At 43.8% G+C, this 22,858-nt stretch overlaps 1 protein-coding gene across 1 annotated transcript in view; it reads right to left on the bottom strand.

Moving 5' to 3' along the window:
* Positions 1–22,858, bottom strand: part of BMP6 (bone morphogenetic protein 6) — a 161,349-nt gene that overhangs the window by 50,342 nt on the left and 88,149 nt on the right. The window lies entirely within an intron of this gene.

Raw genomic sequence — 22,858 nt, 5'->3', positions numbered from 1 at the left:
TGTTTTTGTGAGGAACACCACCAGCCAGTCACTTTATCTCCCTTTGACAGTCCCGGCTTAATGTGGGAACCTCAGGGACAGCTCCCCCCTACCCTGTCCCAGACTCCAAGCTGGTCTCAGGATCAGCGGTAGTGTTGGTCTTTGTATTCACAGAAACCCAACTTTTATGTTTGTTTGCTCATGGAAACCCCCACAGGGGAGTCCTGAAAGCTGTCCCTGAGCCCGTGACACTCATACTTTAGGCAAGTTTGCTTTTGTTTATCCTGGATCTTGTCGTTTTTTAGCAGGAGGCCCTGCAGATGATCTACTCTGCAATACTTCCAGAATTTGAAGTCTTTGTTTTATCTTTCATGTTTGGAAAATAACATGTGGGACACATTCCTCTCCACTCCTAAAGATGTTGTAAACTCTGCCTAATGTCTGAAGAGTTTACAAAGCATTTTCATGCACGTAATCTCATCTGAATTTTTCAGAATAGTCCCAGAAGGTAGACAGAGCAAATATTATGACCGCCATCAAATCAACAGGAACCTGAGGCCAAAAGTAGTGAAGTGGCTTCCCTGTGCTACTTACTTTTATGATCTCACCTCTCATATTTAACACTGAAAGCTCTCAAAGTTCTATCTCCAGCCCGGCATTCTCCAAAGAGGCTTTTCTTACTGCTGGGCATATTTCTTCCCCCAGATATCTCTTGCACTTGGAGCCAACATGCACACAGTGGTACTCATCATTCCCCGCGAATTAACCTGCCTCTCTGTCTACAGCTTGGTCTACCCTGCCACCCTCAATTGCCCAATTAATCATCAACTCTTGGTGCTTTTACCTTCTAGAACTACACTGTCCAATATAGAAGCTACAGCCACGGGGAGCTATTTAAATACATTAAAATGTAAAATTTGGTTCCTGTCACATCAGTCACGTTGAAAGTATTCAAGAGTCGCAAGTGGCTGGTGGCTCCTGTATTGGAGAGTACATCGTTGGATGCTTCCATCAGCTCAGAGAGTTCTACTGGACAGCACCATTCTAGAAGTATCTCAAATCCAGTGGGTCCCACTCCCTTCACTACCACTGCCCTCATGCAGAGCCTCGGTCCCACTGCCTCGCGTTTTGCCCCATGTCCATCCACTCTCCACACTGCAGCTGGTACCAGGGTCACAAGTCTGACTTGCAACAGGCCTGCCTGCCTACAGCCCTTCAGCCTGTATCCCACAGCCACCTCCCAGCCTTGTTCCTCACCTTTTTCCACCTTAAACTCTACCTTTGAAGGTCTTAAATTGCTCTATTTGTCCCGCCACACTGCCCAGGACCTCATGACTTCGCCTTCCTCATGCGATATCCTTGCCCTTGAAGTGACCTTTCCTTCTCTCACTTCCTGGATTGAGACTGTCACAGAACCCAAATTCTGAAAAGGCTTGGTGCCCCTATGTCATCCTAAATAATGAAAGCCATAAAACAAGGGTAGGTACATCAGTGTTCTTACTTCTCTTATAATTATTCATGCTTTGGTGCAAAATACCAAACTGAAACTCTTCGTAAGCATGTTTTCACTCAGTTTTAACAGTTCCTGTTTTGCTACTACTCTAACCACCTACTTGCAATACATAATGGGTAACTGTCTTAGTCCATTTGGGCTGCTGTAACAAAATATCATAGACGAGGTGGCTCATAAACAACAGAAATGTATTTCTCACAGTTCTAGGGGCTGGAAGTCTAAGATCAAGGTGCTGGTGGGGGCCTCTTCCCTGGTTCATAGATGGCTGTCTTCTCGCTGTGCCCTCACGTGGTGGAAGCAGTGAGGCAGCTCTCTGGGGCCTCTTTAATAAGAGCACTAATCTCATTAATGAGGGCTTAATCACCCCCAAAGGTCCCACCTCCTAATACCACCACTTTGGGGGTTAGGTTTCAAGATACGAATTTGCAGGAGAGTGGAAACCAGCATTTGGTTTATTGCAGTAATTCAGCAATATTTTAAATCTTTCTTTAAGACTGAATCCAGGAAGCCTTCCTTAGTTGCCTTCTTCCAGCAAACCTCACCCCCAGGTAGTTTTAGTACCCTCAACTCTAGACCTCTATAAGTTCCCATGGAGATCTTCAGCATCAAACCCCTACCTTATACCAGAACAATCAGCTGTCTGCGTGTCTACCTTACCTGCTGGGCTGCAAGTCTCTCAAAGGCAGGGTCCATGTCATGTTCACCTTCATACACCCCATAGAGGGCTTAGTACATGGTGCCCAAGAATGTGTGTTGAACACCTGTATGAGCCAGGACTGGGTCCTGCTTCGTGCTTTTTCCTGAGCTCTGCAGTATCCCCCATGGGCATAAGGAGGCAGAACAGAATTCAGGCTTCTGACCCCAGCCCTAGTGATCTTTCCCCAGGACCCAGGAACAGTTCTCCAAGATGCAAACAGCTAAGCTGGAGAACCTGGTCAACACATCTGTCCGGGTTTGTTTTTTTAAGCAGCAGCACTATTGGCCCAGAATACTAATCCACATACTGCTTTGCATTCTAAATTCAGGATGCCAACTTCAAGCATGTTAAATTTTAAGAAGCCAAGGAAGGAAATTAATCCACTCAAATTACTTCAATTATACTCAAGCCATATCACAAGGTCACCATGCATAGGAAAGTCAGGCCAGATTTCTAAATTGCATCCTTAATTCAAAGCAATAGACCTCTAACACATTCCTTCCTTTATCTTTTGTTCTTTTCAATGAGATAAAATTGACATAACATAAAATTAACCATTTTGAAGTGGACAATTCAGTGGCATTTTAGTACATTCATAATGTTGTGCATCCACTACCTCTAAATGGTTCCAAAACATTTTCATCGCCTCCACAGAAAGCCTGTGAAGCAAAAGCTCCCTACTTCCTCCTCCCCTGTGGCCTTGGTAACAACCATCATTCTGTGTTCTGCCTCTCTGGATCTGCCTGTTCTGAATATTTCACATGAATACAGTCATACAACATGTGATCCTTTGTGACTGGCTTCATTTAGCATCATGTTTTCAAGGCACATCCATGTTATGGCATGTATTCAGCATCCCATCCTTATTTATGGCTGAGTGACATTCTGTTGTGTGGATACATGCCACATTTTGTTTATCCGTTCATCCATTGATGGACATTTGGACTCTTTCCACCTTTTGGCTATTGTGAATAGTGCTTCTATGAACATGCATGTACTTGTATGTGAGTACGTGTTTTCAGTTCTTTGGGGGCATATACCTCTTCCATTCTCTTCTGCTCTTCCTCTTTGATATGGTTTGGCTGTGTCCCCACCCAAATCTCATCTTGAACTGTAGCTCCCATAATCCCCATGTGCTGTGGGAGGTACCTGGTGGGGGGTAGTTGAATCGTGAGGGTGGGTTTTCCCATGCTATTCTTGTGATAGTAAGTCTCATGAGATCTGACGGTTTCATAAAGGGCAGTTCCCCTGCACATGCTCTCTCTTGCCTGCCGCCATATAAGGTGTACCTTTGCTCCTCCTTTGCCTTCCGTCATGATTGTGAGGCCTCCCCAGTTATGTGGAACTGTAAGTCCATTAAACCTCTTTTTCTTTGTAAATTATCCAGTCTTGGATATTTCTTCACAGCAGTTTGAAAATGGACTAATACACTCTCCGTCTCTCCTTCTCAGCCACTGATTCCTCAGAGGTCATTCTGGGGGGGCTGAAGATGGTCCATCAGAGCTCATTTACAGCCCACCCCAAACACAAGGGGATTAGCTAATCACCGTCACTCCAGGGCTAACTATGTAGGACCTCCGAGCAGAAAGAGGCTGGAGAATCAGTGAATACTGAGTGATAAGCCCAGCACAGCACCTGGCACATAGTAGGCTCACAATGAATAGTTGCTGAGTCTGAGCAGAAACAAGGCTTAATCCAGGGGAGTCACAGAGAGACTAAGAGAAGGAGAAATAGACAGTCTGTAGACTGAGGATAGTCAAAAGAAGAAAGGATACCTCAGAGGGCAACACTGTAGGAAGAGGGGCAGGGGGAGGAAGATTGAACATGGATATGAGAGAGAGTGGAGAGAGTGAGCTCACGTGTGAGAGAGAGAGGGTATGCTCTTGCCAAAAGAAATCCTGGAAAAGTTGAAAAGTGATAAGCCCTAGTCAAATGGTGACTGTCTCTTTTTTGAAAGTTGGGAGTCTAATATGAAGAGAAGAACACAGGACCATCAGGCTGAAGATGTGAGATCAAAAGGCAGCAATGTCTCTTTTTAACTGCATCAAATGACTTAACTGTTTTCAGTGCCTTGAAGCTTCTATAGAGTGACCATAAAATCTGGAAACAAAGACGATAGTATCTTACTGTATGATGGAATGTAATATCAATAACCCATTTATTATGGATTTGCCCATGTTTACTGATTTGGTGACCAACCTCCCTCTACTTGTGGGGTAGTAACATCTATATACGACGAGGTGGGAGGGAAACGAGACCCTATCACCAAAATGCTCTGCAGACACCCAACAGCGCTACATGACACCAGATGGTGCATTTTTATCTAAGACAGGGTCTCCCTCAGTTGCTGAGGCTGGAGTGCAGTGGTGCAATCACAGATCACTGCAGCCTCGACCTCCTGGGCCCAGGCGATCTTCCCGCATCGGCCTCCTGAGTAGCTGGGGCTACAGGCTAACACCACCATGCAGAGCTAATGTTTTCCTTTTTATTTTTTTGTGGAGATGGGGTCTCACTATATTGCCCAGGCTGGTCTTGAACTCCCAGCCTCAAGCAACCCTCCTGACTTAGCCTCCCAAAGTGCTGGGGTTACAGGTGTGAGCCACTGTGCCTGGCTAACTGCATTCTTTTTAAGAGCCTTACTTATCAGGATCCCTACCATCAAGGTTTTTCTTCATATACACCCTTACCTGGCCAATAAATTTTCCTGCTCCCATCAAAATTTCTGGAGGGAGGTAGGGAAGGAAGGAAGGAAAGACAGAGAGAAGACATGCATAAAAAATCCACAAGATGGAAAACTATCCCTTGAAAAATGGAGAGTCAAACTCCACTGGGCAACAGTTTCTCTCATTGGGTGGCAGCTTAAATAAACACTAAATCCTGCCTTTCTCCACAGTGGACTTCTGACCATGACAATGGAGCTATTTGGTTTAAGGAAACGTTCAAGTTTTGAAAGTTAAAAGTAACTGAGAGGCCAATTCCTTGCTTTGGTTCCCAGGGTTACTGGGGATTCATATTCCTATTAAGTTACACCGCATCAGACGGCCTATTATTTGCAGCGCAGCACCACCGTGCCAAGCCCTGGGACACGGGGAGAGTCCTTTCTCATGGTTCTGTCCAACCTCTGGTCCGTGTGATGGGCCCAGGCTGGCCTGAGCCCTGGGCAGCCGTGGCCAGGACACGTCCCTAATCGGGGGCATCTGCACACGGCTGTTCCTCTTTACCTTAACAACACCGAAACGGTAGCCAGTGAGACAGAAAACAGGCATGCTCCTGCTGAGGGTTAAACTCCCCTCCAATGTATGCCCCACAAGGGAAGGCAGGGAATTTTGTTCTGTTTCGTCATGCAGTCCAAGTGCCCGACACAGTACCTGCACATAGCAGTGGCCAGTACGTATTTGTTGAATGAGTGACCTGAAGGAGCCACACTTCTCAAGAGCTGGCTGGCCTGGCCTGGAAGCAGCAAGGGACAGACACTTGACTCTTTCCTTGGTTTAGGACCAAGACCTCAGTTCTAAACCACCACGTGATCGCAGATGCTGAGCTGCGTGCAGGACATGTGTCTAAATGCCCAGGGGTTCGAAACAAGAGGATGGAAAAATACCACCGCGGGGTGCACGAACCTCTCCGAGCACAGCCGTGCGCTCTGAACACACAAACAGAACGGGCCATTCCTTTCCTTTCATAGACAAAACTTGGATCCCCACGTCCTTGCAAAAACACAACAAAATGCTTCTCCCAGGACCGTTCTTGGAGAATATCTTTCCTTTTCTGGGGCAACCAGGCCTCCTGGTCCCTTTTGAGCAACAGCTGTGCTGGTGTGTTCAGCCCTATTTGACTGTAAATATCTATCTGAATAGGCAATGCTTCCTAACTGACCAAAAACAAGCAAGCAAATGAAAAATTCACCAGGCTCGAGCATTTGAATGTATGATTTAGAAAAAAAAAACAAAAACAGAAAATACCTGTAAGAAACTTAAAAGAGTGGGAAAAATAGTGCCTTATCACTCCCATCTTTCTGTTCTTAAAAAATATAAATCATTTAACTTCTGAGTTAACTAAACAATCCCCACCTGAATCCTGTCATTTCTCAGGCAGTTTTATTTATAAGACCCAAATTGACTCCAGTCTACCAAGGTGCTTTCGGGTGCTTTTACTCACGGATGACGAGAATGATGGATAGGATAAAGTCAGAAAGACAGAAATAAACTGGGAAACATTCAAGTATGACAGATTCGTGGCATGCGCTTATTTGCATTTTTCATTTGGTTTTGATTTACTAATTAACAAGTGGGGCAAGAAAAACATATTTGGGTTGAGTTGGAGGCTTACGCTCTCACAGTTCTTCATCTCCACTTCCTGGGGCCTTTGGTGAAATAACAATCTTGGATTTGTTGCTCTGCAATAATTTCCATGTCTAACACGGCCTTGTCATTTTACTGCAGGATTGAGGTTAGGAAATACTGGGCTGGAGACGAAAATTCTTATCCAAGCATGTATCTGAGAGAAGGGAAGGGGGAGCTACAAGGAACAACAAAGTGACCAGCCAAAGTTTTCTCAGTTACTCTCTCTCCCTCCTCTAATTCAAAACATTGTACTTTATTATTGGTGTAGCACCAGAGAGCACATTCTTCGCTCCGGTGATTCACTTCATCTTCCTGGGAACACAATGGAGAGAGTATCTAAAGTTACTTGATTTGCCTCCGGATTAAGTCCAAGCTAAACTGTCCACTTAACATTCTGTTTTCCCCTGAAGCGCAGCAGGTCCGCGTAGGGGGCTACGGGGTGGGGGCGGGCACAGGGTGGGGCTACATGGCGGGTAGCTCCCCCTGCTGAGTCACAAGATCTTGGTTCTTTCAAGACCTCAAATCGCAGATTGATGAGATCAGCAAACAGGCCTTTCCGCAGGTTGGGGAGAAAGTGAAGAAAGCTGTAGACATGGGCAGGAAGCCCCCAAGAAGAGCTGCCTTGGTTTCCAGGTTGATGGTGGATTTGTACCAACATTCCAGCCTCACTGAGGCATGGAAATTCTAAAACATCATGGCTCATAGGGCAAAACGAAGACAAGAGATAGGAGAGGAGCGGAGAGGGCTCTGTCTGGAGATGCCAAGGAGTACCTCCCCCACAAAAGACAGGCAGCATGTATCAAGAAAGGAATCAGCCATGCGGCGTGGACAGACACACACACAGGGCTGTGCTCCCACGAGAGGTGACTGTGTGGCTGTGCATATTTGGGACAAGATCCTGCTACCTTTTGATTCACCTGCAGCAGACGCTTTGCTCTGCCTTTTGCTCTTCCTATCTGGTGTTGGCAATAAGCAGTCAAAAGAAAAATCGGAATGAGGTCAGTCACAGGTGATTATTCAACCCACCTTTGACTATTAGCGTCTTTCCCACAAAATCTCCCACCAAAGTGATTAGTAATCAGCGCAATCGATGGTCTGAGTTTTGATTTTTCTCTTTTTATAACCTCCAAATGCCCAGAAGTTGGCAGTGAGGAGCCCAGTGCAACATAAGTCTTGAATAACAAACTAGCCTGCAGGTCATTCAAACCTGGGCTAACAGAAGGCACTTCCTCAGGCCCCTCCAGGTGCATGGTCACACTGCTCCTCTGACCTGTGCTGCATCCTGAGGATTAGGAAGCCACCTGGGAGATCAGTACATCAAAGGTGTATGCCACGGAGGACAGTAAGAACAGGAAGAAGTGAACGTGAAACCTACAGCGGAAGAAACTTGACTGGAAGCGACCTGTAAGAGAACAGGAAGCTGATTCCTGAGAGCTTTTTGAACCAAGTAGAAAGTCCACCCAACCAGACTCGCAGACAGAGAGAGAATGACACAAAACACAGCCGGCCATCACTGCCAACCGCCCTCAGGCACCAATGCATGCTCCTGGGGGACCGTGGTCTCAACTCACAGGGTACCCGGAGCCCACTTCATCCCTGGGGGTCCTCTGGCTGCAGAGCTGGCATATGTGACCAGGCAGGGCCAAGGCAGGAAAAGGAAATATTGGCCACTGTGGTGGACAGAGGAGTTATTTTACATCAGGGTCTGGAGTGACTTTGCTGTCGTGTGTCCCTGCCTCAAAATGCGGATAGGGAAGAAGGCTGGGGAATATTCTCTCAGACAGGCTGCCTTTCGGTCACAGTGGAGTTGCTGATGCCCATGTGGTTGGAAGAAGTGGTGTGTACTTCAAATGACAACTTGGGGAAACACTTTGTCTCTAAAAACCACTAAAGTTTTTTTTTTTTTTTTTTGAGACTGAGTTTCGCTCTTGTTGCCCAGGCTGGATCTCCACTCACTGCAACCTCCGCCTCCCGGGTGCAAGCAACTCTCCTGCCTCAGCCTCCCGAGTAGCTGGGGTTACAGGCACGCACCACCATGCCCAGCTAATTTTGTATTTTTAGTAGAGATGGGGTTTCTCCATGTTGGTCAAGCTAGTCTCGAATTCCTGACCTCAGGTGATCCGCCCGCCTCGGCCTCCCAAAGTGCTGAGATTACAGGCATGAGCCACTGCGCCTGGCCTAAAAACCACGGAAGTTTTATAAGTTCTCAGAGATGGCCAGATTTTATTGTGACATAACAATGTCAATAAAGGCCAACCAAAGAAAAACTTAGAAGGTCAATGTGAATTAAAGTCTATACATTTTCATTCATTCTTTCTTTCTCTTTTTCTTTCCTTTTAGAGATGGGGTCTTGCTCTGTTGTGCAGACTGGAGCACAGTGATGCAATTACAGCTCACTGTAAGCTTGAACTCCTGGGACTACAGGTGTGGCCACCACACCCAGCTAGTTTTCAAAATATTTTTTGTAGAAATGGGGTCTCACAATGTTGCCGAGACTGGTCTCGAACTCCTGGCCTCAAGCAACCCTCTGGCCTCGGCCTCTCAAAGTGCTGGGATTGCAGGTATAAGCCACCTCATCCAGCTGAAGTCTACGCATTTTTCAATGATACAGCAGGGTGTGAATCCTGATAGTGAATGCCTGGGATATAGCAGGAAGATTCTTCTGCCTGTTTGATCGACAATGAGCCAGTGGTGTGAAGTGCCTTGGTTAAATGCCTTTTCCCCCTTTTCCCATCTCACTTTCCTCATCTGGAAAATACTGGAAACACTGACACTCATCCCACCCGTGACTCTAACCACAAATACAGGGCAGAGAATTGAATACAAGGTTCCAGAAAATAGCAACACTCAATATTCAACCACAAATCACTAAATGCAACAAATACAAACTGGATATCTATTATCTACAAGGTATGTTAATAAGCTTTTAGGATCATCAGATTACCCTATGGGATTATCAGATTACCCTTTTGGGATTATCAGATTACCCCTGTGTAGTTCACAGTTGCACATGAAACAGACTTTAAAATATACTACAAATAGACGGAATGTTATCTTCCTATTTAGCTGGATATTCAATTAGGGCTTCCCCTCCCTTTTGATATCCTTGAGATAAATTAAAAGATCACACAACCTCCTCCTCTATTGTTTATCAATCAGAAAGGATCAGTAAACGTCTGTGGTCAAAGGTGGGTTGACAGAGACAGAGTCCCTTCTTAGAGGACTCACAGTAGCCTCCAGGAGAAGGTGCCAAGCCAGACAGAGACCCCTGCTATTCACTGCCCTTGCTCAAAGTGGCTCTGGAAAGATCGCCAGGAGATCTGGGCCAATCAGGAAGTCTAGATCTGTCTTCAGCCAACCACAACATGACTATACAACTTCTTGAATTCTTCTGAGCTCAGGGTCCCCCTGACTCCTGTCTTTCTTGGACACCTGCCTCCATGACACCAGCAAATCCTGCCTGCCCTATCTTCAAAATCTATGCAAACCCAATCTGCTCACCACCTCCACCACTACCACTGTGGACTAAACCATCATCATCTGTTATCCAAACCACTGCAATAGCCACCTAACATGTCTTTCTGGTTCTACTTTGCCCCTCCAGCCTATTCTCTACACAGTGGCCAGAATGATCCTTTTGAAATATAAACCAGATGATACCATTCCCAGCAGGTAACCCTCAAAAGTCCTCCTCCTCAGAGCAAAAACCTTTTCAGGATATTTTTTGCAATCATTAGGGTGGTGCACAAAACCTAATCCAACGCAGGGCCCTAGTTTGCTCTCTGACGTAGCTTCATTCTACTGATGCAGCTTCTCAGCAGGGAAATGCTGAAGGCCCCAGCCAGGCGCCTGCCACAGGACCTTTGCAAGTGCTATTTCCGCAGTGCAGATGCTCTTACCCTAGACAGCCACAGAGCGTTCTCTCTCCCCTTCTCACATCTCTGCTCACATATCATCTCCTCGGAGAGACCTTCCCTGCCCACCTAACACAGCGTGTCTGGTCATACTCCATCCTCTTCAAATGCCTGCTTTTTCAAATACACATCTCCACAGCATTGGCCACTATCTGGCATTATATTGAATTTATTAATTTATTGTTACCTCTTCCACTAGAATGCACATTTCATGAGTGCAAGAAGTTTGTGTGGTGCCTTTTAATATCCCATGTGTATGTAACATAGCTGATAGTCAATAATTCTTTAAGAAACCTTCTCAAATTTATTTTCACCATTGGCTAAAGGGAGGTGATAATGACTCATCTGCCTCAAGGAGCTGTCCAATGCTAAAATAAAGTAATAAACGTGCCAGCATTTCAAGAAGTATCAAGTACAATATTTTCTAAGTGGAAGGTGTGATTTGTTTGTCCACTGCCTTGGAACAAAGCAGAGTCCACAATTCGGTCAGCCTCACCATCATCTACAGGAGATGCTCAGGAAATGTTGCTTGGGATATGTTGTGGTGGTAACAGCAATCCCCCAACTCAGAACATTTTCCATGGAGAAAGAAAGTGAGGGGTCTGGGAGAATATAAGACAGAAAAACTTGGGGTTCAGAATGGTACAAGAATGTTAAGCAGGCCTGCTATAATGTGTAATTCTATATTCGGAAACTTCAAAATAGACCAGTGCTAGAAATAAAGGAGCCCTATTTACCGGCATATACACACACATACACACACACACCCCAGCACCAACCCTACTATAGCATGGGGGGTCCTGTTGAGGTTTCCACAAGCGAATGGCCTGGAGGAACTAGCTACTATGGCTTAAGATCCAAAACGTTCTCAATGCTGGCACTGGTGCCTTCTGGAATTCGGGTTTTAGAAAGTCTCATCACCCTTTTGGTCACTTGTACCATTTTGCCTCATTTTGTACTGCTGTTCTCAACAATTAGGATGGAGAATCTATAAAGGTAGTGAGAAAAAGGAGAGCGTCTGGGTTTCGATAGCACTGTAAGAAGAGGATGGAGACCTCAGAGTCAGGGTGGGCTTGAGGGAGGGGAAGAAGGTATTTGTACATACACTCCCAGGATAGAAATAAAACCCACAGAAATAGAGCAGTGAGGTGGCACCACTGCTGGCTGCAATCAGAGCCAGACAAGGTGGTTCAGGAACTGGGCTGCAGGCATGAGGAGGGAAGAGAGGCAAGAAGATTTTCAGGGACCTGATCCAGTGCACAAAGGCAACTGCACAAAGATGACAGAGAAACGAATGCACCCTGTTTCTGCGGACCACATCCCATTTCAAATGCTGGGGCTGCTTAAAAGTCCTTCCCGGGTGCGGTGGCTCATGCCTGTAATCCCAAAACTTTGGGAGGCTGAGGCGGGCAGATCACCTGAGGTCAGGAGTTCAAGACCAGCCTCACCAACATGGTGAAACCCTATCTCTACTAAAAATACAAAATTAGTTGGGCATAGTGGTGCATGCCTGTAATCCCAGCTACTTGGGAAGCTGAGGCAGGAGAATTGCTTGAACCTGGGAGGTGGGGGTTGCAGTGAGCCGAGATCATGTCATTGCACTCCAGCCTGGGCAACAAGAGCGAAACTCTGTCTCAAAAAAAAAAAAAAAAAAAAAAAAAAAAGGTCCTTCCTGCAGTCCATGGCAACGTGCAGTCAGTTGATGGTTTCACTGGGTAGAGGGAACATGGATAGTTAAAATTCATAACCATAAGCCCTATTTTAGGTTAAATCCCTGCAACTTTCCCCTTCACATTCCAAACAGCTAAATCCCTTTGTATAGACCTTTTCAATGTGCCTTGTGTTGAACAGTCTTAGATGGTGGAGAATGTGTTAAGAATGAATATATTGACTCCTGACAGTATGCCAAATGGTTTGCAAAGTGGCACACATGCACTGTCTTACTGCATCTTTATAATCACCACACATGGTAGTCACCATTACTATATCCATTGCAGTTTGGGAGAAAACTGACTCTCAAAGAAGAAAGTAACTTCTCAAGGTCATGTGATTGATGAGGGCAGAACTGGGACATGACCCCAAACATATACAGTCATCATTACACTACGATGCCTACAGGTAACTACAGGAGTCATTCTTTAATATTTCTTTTATGATTTTTTCAGTTTTTTGTAGAGATGGGGTCTCACTATTCTGCCCTCCTGACCTCAAGTGATCCTCCCCCCTCAGCCTCCCAAAGTGTGGGGATTACAGGTGTGAGCAACCATGACCAGCTCACTTGAGTAATTCTGAGAGCAGAGATGACAAAACAGTTGGCCTAAGGCTCAGCAGTGATAGGCACAATGCAAGAACCCAGAAGCAAACATCAGTTCTGCCACTCAGCCTAGGTGAAGCCACTCCTGGGTGGGGACAGGAGAGTCCTTTAGGGCCCCAATTCCCACCATCCTTGGGTCAAACTGCCAGACCTGGATAGAAGAACAAGGTGGAAAGCTTTTAAAAGGCTGGTGTCATGTTCAGCTCAAGAAGGCTGAAGTTGCCCTGGAAGAAAGGGACCACTGGAGAAACAGCCCACAAGAGGCAGAATGATGTCCCATAGAAGAGGGGTCCCCAAACCCCCCGCCGCGGGCTGCAGACCGGAGGCACTGGTCTGTGGCCGGTTAGGCATTGGGCCGCGCAGTAGGAGGTGCATGGCTGGTGATGAGCATTTCCGCCTGAGCTCCACCTCCTGTCCGATTAGCCTGGGCACTAGCTTCTCATAGGAGCACAAACCCTACTGTGAACCAGGCACGCAAGGGATCTAGATTGTGTGCTCCTTATGAGAATCGAATGCCTGGTGATCTGAGGTGGAACAGTTTCATCCCAAACCATCCCCCTCCCCACCTGGTCCGTGGAAAAATGATCTTCCACAAAACTGGTCTCTCGTGTCAAAAAGGTTGGGACTGCTGCCTAAGACACACGTGCTAGGGGATAAGGGAAAGATGAAGAACGAGCAACTCAGGTCCTAGAAAAATGGGCTGCAGGCTTCCATCCAGGGTATGCTCACCTGCCTCGGGGAATGAGCAGCTGGGCCAGGCTCTGGTTCACCTGATTCCCTCCAGACCGGGAAACAGAAAGATGCTGAGGGCTCCCAGGCCACAAGGCAACTGGAGCACTAGGAAGACCACCAAGCAGAGCTCCCTTTGTTGGGGACAGAAGGGGTCACGTGAAGCAAAAAGAGCTTATGCACAGTCATCAGCACGTCCTGAGAGCCAGAAAAACACTTTTCTCAGAGCTTTCAATTTGCGAGGTCTGTGGAGTTTTGGTCAGCGCTTCCCAGCAGCTTCCCAAACCACCACCAACACACCAGGGATGGAATCTATCATCTTGAGGTGAAAGCTTTAGTCCTGTATTAGCAACGCTGCGATACCCAAAGCAATCTCAAAACAAAAGAGAACAAACCTTTAAAAATTTACTTACAAAACCACATGTATGGGGTGATGCCATTTGTATATGCACACACATTTTAAAAGGTACATACACACACTTTTTAAAAGGCTGAAACAAAATTGTAGTTAGCTGGATGATGGAGTATGAATAATTTGTATTATCTTATTTTTGGTTATCTCTATTTTAGCAATTCTTCATAATAGATACATTCTATTTGTAATAAAACACACTTACATTATTTATAACAAAACGTTTAAAAGTGTATCACTTAAACAGACCACCAATATCCCCACTTTCACCAACTCTTAACTTTATTCCTTAAAGAAGTTGTTAAATACTCTCAGATGACTAGAAACATATTTGGAATGCCTCTTTCCATCTGATTAAAAGATTACTCACTGTAGTCCAATTTATGGTAATGCCACTAGAAAAAAAACCCCCAAAAATGCAGCTTCTGTTTCTGTTTGAATATCACAGTATTACCTCAACTCCAGCTGGAAGATGGAAAAACAACATTTGGGATTTAAAGACCATCTTCACTTACATGCTAAATTTTGGAAGAAAATGGTAACTGGAGGGAAAAAACTTAAATACAACCAAACAGGATTTCTAGATCAGATTCTTGGTTCCTGTGGCTGGGCTCATGTTGGTTCAGTGACATTACCAGGACCTTCCCAATGGGGCTTAGAGGCCTTTTCCCCTTCCCTTTCTTCCTTTCTTTCACCTTACCATCCCTTTTATACTTCTCCTTCTCCCTGTTTATTTCAGTTTGCCAAATTCAAATTCAACTGTTTTTTGGATCTGATAGTAAAAAAAAAAAAAAAAATACAGTTATCAGCCATGCAGTCCCTAAAACATTAGCACATAAATTGACCAGCCAGCAATTTGTGTAACCTACAAGTTATACAAATTCATTGTGGAGACAAAGAAATATATAGGCAATTATACCCGGTACACTCAGGTTTGAGTTTCATCTGATCATCCTCTCCAGCTGCTAAAGCTGGGACAGACTGGTAAGACTAGGACAAATTGGTCACCCTACTGTCATAGAACATGTCTTCAATAAAGCCTCACATGATATGGTAGACTAGAGGTCGCACATGTACGCATGAACACACAGAGTCACTCACTCACATATGTACTCACACACAAAGACACCACACGCCTGTATGTGTGCCTAAATCTCACACTGCAGCTTGTCTTTTTCCCCCTTTCTGCTCCAGCCAATTTTCACATTCCACCTTGTCATTATGAACAACGTTTCTCCTTCGAATTACTCATGTCTTACCCTGGTTGGACATGGGATATCCCTCTCTGAAATCTGGAAAGAATGTCTTGCCAATTTCACGTGTTTATAAAATGCAATCATTGGCTCAAAAAGATCTCCTTTCCCCAGATCCTGATGGTCTCTTCCTTTCTCTGATAGTATCAACGTGTCTAAAAGTGATGTGCCTCTGACCTAGGCGTCAGGCATGTGACCTGACAGTTGTATGGGGTGTCAGATCATAAGTGGCTACACATCCCCTGTTCGCTTGGAAAGCAAGGGCTACAGGGCAAGGCTCCAGGACCTCAGGCCCTGGAGGAGGCCCCTTGGTTTGAGCCGATGTGCTGCCTTTGTTTGTGATGGAGACAGCTAGAGGCACTTCCCTCTAGGGGCTGGTTCTTGATTAAACACCGTCTAGCAGGAAGAGAAGCCTCTAGAAGTGCCAGGCCCCTCTAAACTTGTCCAGTTATCTCTGTCGACAATGTGCAACTTATATAAAGACGTCAGTTACTGCCTACAGCTGCTAGCAAGTTGGAAGGAGAAAACAAAAACACTTTCCAAATCAGAATTACAAGTGCTGAAATATTCCACAAGTTGTGGCCGTAAGATAAATAACAAGATTCTACAGGGAGTATTAAAGATTCCAAAATCTCTTCTATTTTTTCACCCCAAGTCCCCTTTAGCAGAGTGGAATATAAAATGTCCCAAAAGTATAAAACAAACACGAGGTTGCCACGCTCATCTTGACATTAAAAAAAGAAATGTTTAGAAACGCGTTTTCACACTTGCAGGGCAATGAGATCAGAAAATCTGGAAAGCTTCTCCGGCTCTAATTCGTCTGTTTGCTTATTTTTGATCTGCTGCAATCCTTTGTATTTTGTAAATTCTGAGAAAAATCGGCAGAACAAAACAGTCTAAGGCACAGATTTGGTCTATTTTATGCTTTTTAGAAGTTTTCAAGTATCCAGTCCATTTATAAATGTGTTTTTAAAAATTTGTGACCTGATCTAAATTTACCCACCTGTTGGGCCTGCAACATGACGACCCAGACCCGCTGACTGATGGCTTGCCATCCACAAACCTCAGTTTTCTCACTTTGCAATGTGAGGCGTTTGTACAAGATGATTCCCAAAGCCCATCGCAACACCACGTTTCTATAATGACAGGAGACGTTCTAGATAATCGAATATCCTGGTTAGCAAAAGGCTAAATCTAATTCAGCTTTAAAACATCAGGCAGTTTTTGACCTTAATATATAAGCACATCATTTTTTAATAATTGAGCATCCTGCACCACCTCCACATAAGCATCCACTGAAAAGGTAAGTCCAGTGTTGTTTAGCTGACAGAACTTTGAACACCAGAAGACCTGGGAAGAACAGCATATACCTATTTTTTCTCTCATACAAAAAACGTGAGAATCAAAGGAGCTCATTAACACGCTTAAAAGCATGTTGCAAATTGTAAAGTTAAAAAGCAAGGCATTTAAAAAACAGACAACTATTTAAAAGTTGGTTTCTCTTGAGTGGACTGGTGATGAGAAGGTGAGAGGGTGCATCTTTGTTTGCCTTTGTTTCTGAGTTTATTGATCTCTCTCTCTTTTCCGAGTAGAGTTCAGAACAACAGACAATCCTGGTTAACTGAAGGAGCTGATCTTAGTAATTGAAATATTGCCACAATAAAAAAGAACGACCAGCTAATACTCCATATTAAAGACAGTAGAGTAATAACTTCTGCTTACATAGCATTCTACACTATTTTCCCCTAATGTCATGGCGTTTTTGTTTTGTTTTTTTTTTTAATCTAATATATTATCCTTGCGAGGGAAAACTGACATTAAGGGGTTAAAAAATAAAAGAAGAATAAAAGAAAAAACAATCACTACCAAAACAAAGTATACTCCGCTGTGTAATCCAGTAAAACTAGTTTTCACAGTTTAATTAATAAACAAACCATTAGTCTAAAATAAAGGTCAACATGAACAGAAAGCAATTATGGATGGGGATTTAACTGACAGCCCTTCCACCGGAAGGGATTATCTCAAATTTTGCTTTAACTTCATCTCCCCCACCAGTGATGCCATGGCTGACTGTACTGATACTTTCCCAATTTTACTTCAGCTTCAAATCTAAAGTCAAATTAGTGGAAAATGCATGGGATTTGTGGTCACACAGACCTGGGTTTATATTCCAGCTCTACCACTTATCAATGAGTGTGACCTTGAAGAGTTTTTTTTGACCCCCAAGTTGCTTACCTTTAAAATGGGGGAGGATATCCATTCTGTGGGTTATGGAGGGGATTAAATGAAGAACCTACAAGTTACACAAATGTAAACTCCATTCTCTTCAACTACTTCTATGTATTTCTCTGTTTCCACTATTTCCTGCTCCCTTCTTAATCCATTTGTCAGAATACATCCTCAATTAATGCTGAACAGTGGTGTAAAAGTCACACACAAGCCTCTCCAGCAATTTTCTAACCTACTAACCGATGGCTTTGCAACCTAGGAGACCAGACTTCCTTAGTCCTTTACTGTGTGAAATATTCTAAAATAAAATCGCAACCCCATCCTGAAGACTCACCAAGTCAGACTGTAACAATTTTGCCAACAAACACAGCTTAAGCCATATCAATACACCAGTGATTAGTAAAATGCCCCTGCCAACCATTTGGTTTCCAGCCAGAACTACTATTTATTTCTACAATGCTACTATGTTCTATTTCCTCTTGCTCTATTTTTGGATAAATGGGTTGTATGAGGAAGTCCAGCAACTGGAGACAAAGGAAAATGTTAACACGAAGCACATCTTTACTGTTAAACACCCACTGTTAATTATAACAGGAATGAATTAAGCCATTTTCTTCCCTTCTTAGGGGTCTAATTACAGTGTGTGTTCTCTATTTTTAAAAATTTGGTATTTTGTATTTTTAAATTTTAGTATTTAAAACTTTTTGAATTTACAATTCAACTGTGTGATCCTTCTATGATCATTTTAACCTCCAAAATGTTTTCATAATACTGTAATTTCAACCAAGGGTAAGGTTTTGCCACTGCCATGTTAATTCTTAGCAGCAAAAGTAACAGAAGGTACTATTTATTAAACATTTATTATGTGCCAAGCATAGTGATAAGCTTTTTATAAACATCTGATTTATTTCTCTCAATTCCCATTATTATCCTAATTTACTGATGTGAAACTTGCTCCAATTCTTAAAGCTTATCAGTGGCAGAGCCAGGATTCAAGCCCAGATATTTTTTCTTCAGAAGTTCTTGCTCTTAGTCACCCTGCTAGTCTGCACCCATAGAGGCAGTTGCTGCACATCCAAAAATACCTCCAAGTTCATCAGTGTTTAGGTGCCACAGCACTTGGCAGAGGTCTGGAGTCCTCAGCTTCCAGGAGGTATTTTGAGTAATGACTAATAGCTTGGTAAGAGAAACCAAGGCTGACCCTTTGATGAAGTCCCAGGAATTCTTGGGCATATCACGAGAGAAGGGATCCCAGAAAAGGAAGAATAATCTGACAAGAGGTGATTTAGGAACTTAGCATCACATAATTTGAATATTTTAAAAGACATTTAAATAGGCTCATTTTATACTCTAAACAGAGAAAATCATTATTTTACTTTAAGTTCTGGGATACATGTGCAGAACGTGCAGGTTTGTTACATACGTAAACACGTGCCATGGTGGTTTGCTGCACCTAACAACCTGTCATCTAGGCTTTAAGCCCTGCAGGCATTAGGTATTTGTACTAATGCTCTCCCTCCCCTGCCCTACCCCCACAGGCCCCAGTGTGTGATGTGCCGCTCCTTGTGTCCATGTGTTTTCATTTAAACAGAGAGAATTATTAGTCACTACTGATTGAAGAGACCAAGACACTAAGATCAAGCTACATACTTAATGTAGGGACAGAACAGGAACTGGAGTATGGGTCTCCTGACTCTCACATCATTACATTTCTCCTGCCAATGGCTTGAAGAAAGAGAATGAGAGGAAGAGAAAGGTAGAGAGAGATACTTCCTAGTTACTCGTGAAGGATTCAGAGACTGTAACAAAGGATAAGATTTAAAAGGATATTGTATACTGTATGTGAAAGAAAAAAAACTCCAAAACTAAAGCAAAAGTTTGCAAACACAGGAAGACAGAAATGAGGGAGTACAAGAAATACAACCTTATGAATGAAGAGAAGCTAAGAGTTTTTGACATCTAGCTGTTTTAGGCAAATGCCTGAAATAGACTCCTAAGATTTCTTGCCCTAATTCCCAGGACTATAAACATGACGAGATGTCATGTCCTGATTATGTGAAGTGGCAATAGGGATTCTGCAGATATAATTAAGGTTACTAATCAGTTGACTTTGAGTACAATCAAAAGGGAGATTGCCCATGTGGACCTAATTGAATCTTAGCAGCTCTGTAAAAGCACACAGTTTCTCTAGCTGGTAACAGAAGAGAGAGGCAGAGGGATCCCAGGCATAATAAGCTGTTACTGGCTATGAAGATGGAAAGGGCCACTTGGTGAGAAATACAGTCAGCTTCTAGGATCTGAGAGCAGCTCTGGCTGACAGTCAGCAAGAAAAGGGGGACCTTGGTCCTATGACCACAATAACTGAATTCTTCCAACAACTTGAGGGAGGACTGGACTAGCTAGATGCCCCCAAGCTGGCCACTGGTGGTCACAACATCTAAGAACAGCTGGGCTTTTCCCTCCATGGAAGAAATCAGAAATGGGAGTGACTGATGGGATAGTAGGGTTGAGGGCGTCACCCCTCAAGTGACTCTTTCCAACTCAAGTATTCAGAATCAAGGGAATTACCAAGATAAATTGCAGGGAGATGCTATGGAGTAGTTATAGAAATTTTCAAATATATATTTTCTATACTGGGTTTTGTTGGTGTTTTTTTTTTTTTTTTGAAACAGGGTCTCACTCTGTCACCTGGGCTGGAGTGCAGTGGTGCGATCACAGCTCACTGCACCCTTGAACTCCTGGGCTCAAATGATTCTCCCACCTCAGCCTCTCTAGTAGCTGAGACTACAGGCATATGCCACCATGCCCGGCTAGTTTTTTAAACAGTTGGTTTTGTTTTTGTTTTTATTTTTTTGTAGAGACAGGGGTCTCACTATGTTGCCCCAGGCTGGTCTCAGACTCCGAGGGTCAAGGAACCTCTTGTCTTGGCCTCCAAAAGTGCTGGGATTACAGATATATGCCATCACGACTGGCCTCAAATGTATTTTTATGTAATGATTTACTTAAAACCCATGTCATTCTACAAAGTATTGGAGGTGTTTCATAAAAATCAAATAATATATCATCATAAAAATAAATGAGAAACTAGAGAAGAGAGAAGAGAAATACAATCAGAGATATACAAATTATGTGTCATGAAGATCCCTTATCTACCACCATACCTGCTAATTTTTTATATTTTTTTGTAGAGACAGGGCTTTACCATGTTGCTCAGGCTGGTCTTGAACTCCTGGCCTCAAGTGATCCGCCTGCCTCAGCCTCCAGTGCTGGAATTACAGGCGTGAGCCACCACACCTGACCCAGCCTGTTTTTTTTTACCTTTGCAGAAATCACTGAAAACACAGATACGTAGCCAGTTACAAAACTCAGCGAAAGGTAGCCCAGGAAAAACCCAGACCTGAGGGAAATCCTGGTGTGGGTCCTCACAAATGGGACATCATATCAATAGTGTGGGTGAGGTCCCCACGGCACTTTCAGAAACACAATAATGAAATTCACAGAGCCATTGAAAATACACCACAGGCATTTATAATTCTTTCTCAATTTCTTTTTCATGTGTTCTACATATTTTAAATTCAACTTTTCTTCTTGATTTTCTTCTTGATTTATGTGGGCTTTTTATATAAGAATAGGTCTTTGTCATATTTATCGTCTATCATATTTGCAACAAATATATCAAAGGGTTAATGTGTATATGTTTAATTTTGTTTATATTTTGACGTGAGTTTGAAAATTTTATGTCACCTAATATCTAGGTATTTCTTTATGTATACTGTATGTGTAAGAAACATATCTACATGTGTACACGTACATTATACAGTCTCCTATTACTTATAGCCAGAAAGCTTTTCTCCATTGAGAGACCAGTTAAAACCATCACCTTTATTTTCTTCTAGTTTGTAGTAGTTTAATTGTGTAAATTTCTGTTGCCCAAAGTCTACTGAATTTCAAATGTGTCTAGGCCAATGTTCATAAAAACTGGAATGGATAGTGTTCATCAAGCAAACCAAAGGAACTTTTTTCTAAGATTGAAAATTTAAAATAGTTACTATGTGGAATTAATTCACTGAGTTCTGAGAACACGCAGATGGATTCACTGATTACTCCCTCTCCCTAAAGTCCTTCCATTTTTCTCAATCCAATTATAACACAATTCTGTCAAAGTATATAAAATGTACAAGCCTTGATCTAACTCAACCCTAACCCAAAACAGCTAAATGTTGAATTTGGAAACTCAGTCTCCTCGGTTTGGGCCCCCCACCCTGTTCTCTCCATTTGAACACCTGCCTATGTTGATACAAAGCTCTGAGCAGAGGCACTACCCTGTTCTAACTATTTACAGAGCAGTAATTTTCATATATACATTTTTCATTTGGTTAAGAATCTGTTTTTTTTAAGTAAATATTTTCATCACCAGAGGCTTTTTATCACCCAAAAAGAAAATTAAGTTGCTCCATTACTGAAGTGATCTGCAGAAAGCGTTCTCATCTCTGCAAGAGTTTAACTGGAAGTTTAACCAAGGGAAATGTGAACTGATGTGAATTTAATAAAGAAGGGAGGAAGATGTTAGAGAGACAATGAAGACGCCTGGAATCAATTAGGTCAAATTATACCCTGTGTTAGTTGTGTAACTCCCGTTACAGTCAAATGAAACAGCAGAAAAGAAGACTACCCTGAACTTAGGCCCCATTTCAGAGCGGAGAGTGCTTCATAAGCAGTATCCGAATCAAGTCGTTTCAAAGGGTGGGTCAGAAATTGCCGACCGAAAATGCTTTTCTCCGGGAACACACATTTGCCTGAACAGGGGCTCATCCCCATAGCAACCAGTGGAAAGGAGGACATAGCAACTAGTTACCGCGCCAGCGCTAGATCCCTCCGAATCAGACCTTCCTTCCAGATAGCCTCCCATTTTCTCCCCCAAGCAAGTATTTCCCAACCCAAGACCCCCAGAGGAGCTTGGGAAGCCGTGCACCTAGGAGAGGTGTCCTGGACTTCTGGGGCCAGGAGCAAGGGGGCCTGGGGGAGCAGCTTTGTTCACCTGGGAATCATTGCTACAGTCATTGAGAGTGTAGGCTGACGGGTATCAGCAGCCTGTCACATACTGACAGGTTGATGCCTTCTCAAGACGAGAGCAGCCCCATTTACACACTGGCCTTTGGTGCCCTTGAGCATGAGCCTTGAGATTTACTAAGTGGAACTGATCAGTAACAAAGCATGAGCTGTCCTGAGGTAACGGGGCACCTATCAGGCCCTGGTGGGGGCCCTGGGGGCCACATGGGGGCACCTATCAGGCCCTACACATTGAACATACTTCAATGAGGGCCCAGTTTCAGACTCAGGCTTCAAAGTATGGCTGTGGTAGGGTTTGAATCACAGCCCCACCTGACTCCACTGTTGACATACCCACAGGATCGTGTAGCTAAAGACGGTTCCTCTCAGAGACCCCATTGCCAAGAATCAGTGTTGGCCTAGGTA

This window comes from Chlorocebus sabaeus, chromosome 17 (assembly GCF_047675955.1).
Source record: "Chlorocebus sabaeus isolate Y175 chromosome 17, mChlSab1.0.hap1, whole genome shotgun sequence".
NCBI classification, from domain to species: domain Eukaryota; kingdom Metazoa; phylum Chordata; class Mammalia; order Primates; family Cercopithecidae; genus Chlorocebus; species Chlorocebus sabaeus.
Note: the sequence above shows the minus strand (reverse complement) of the source record. Positions and strands in the feature narration are given on the sequence as shown.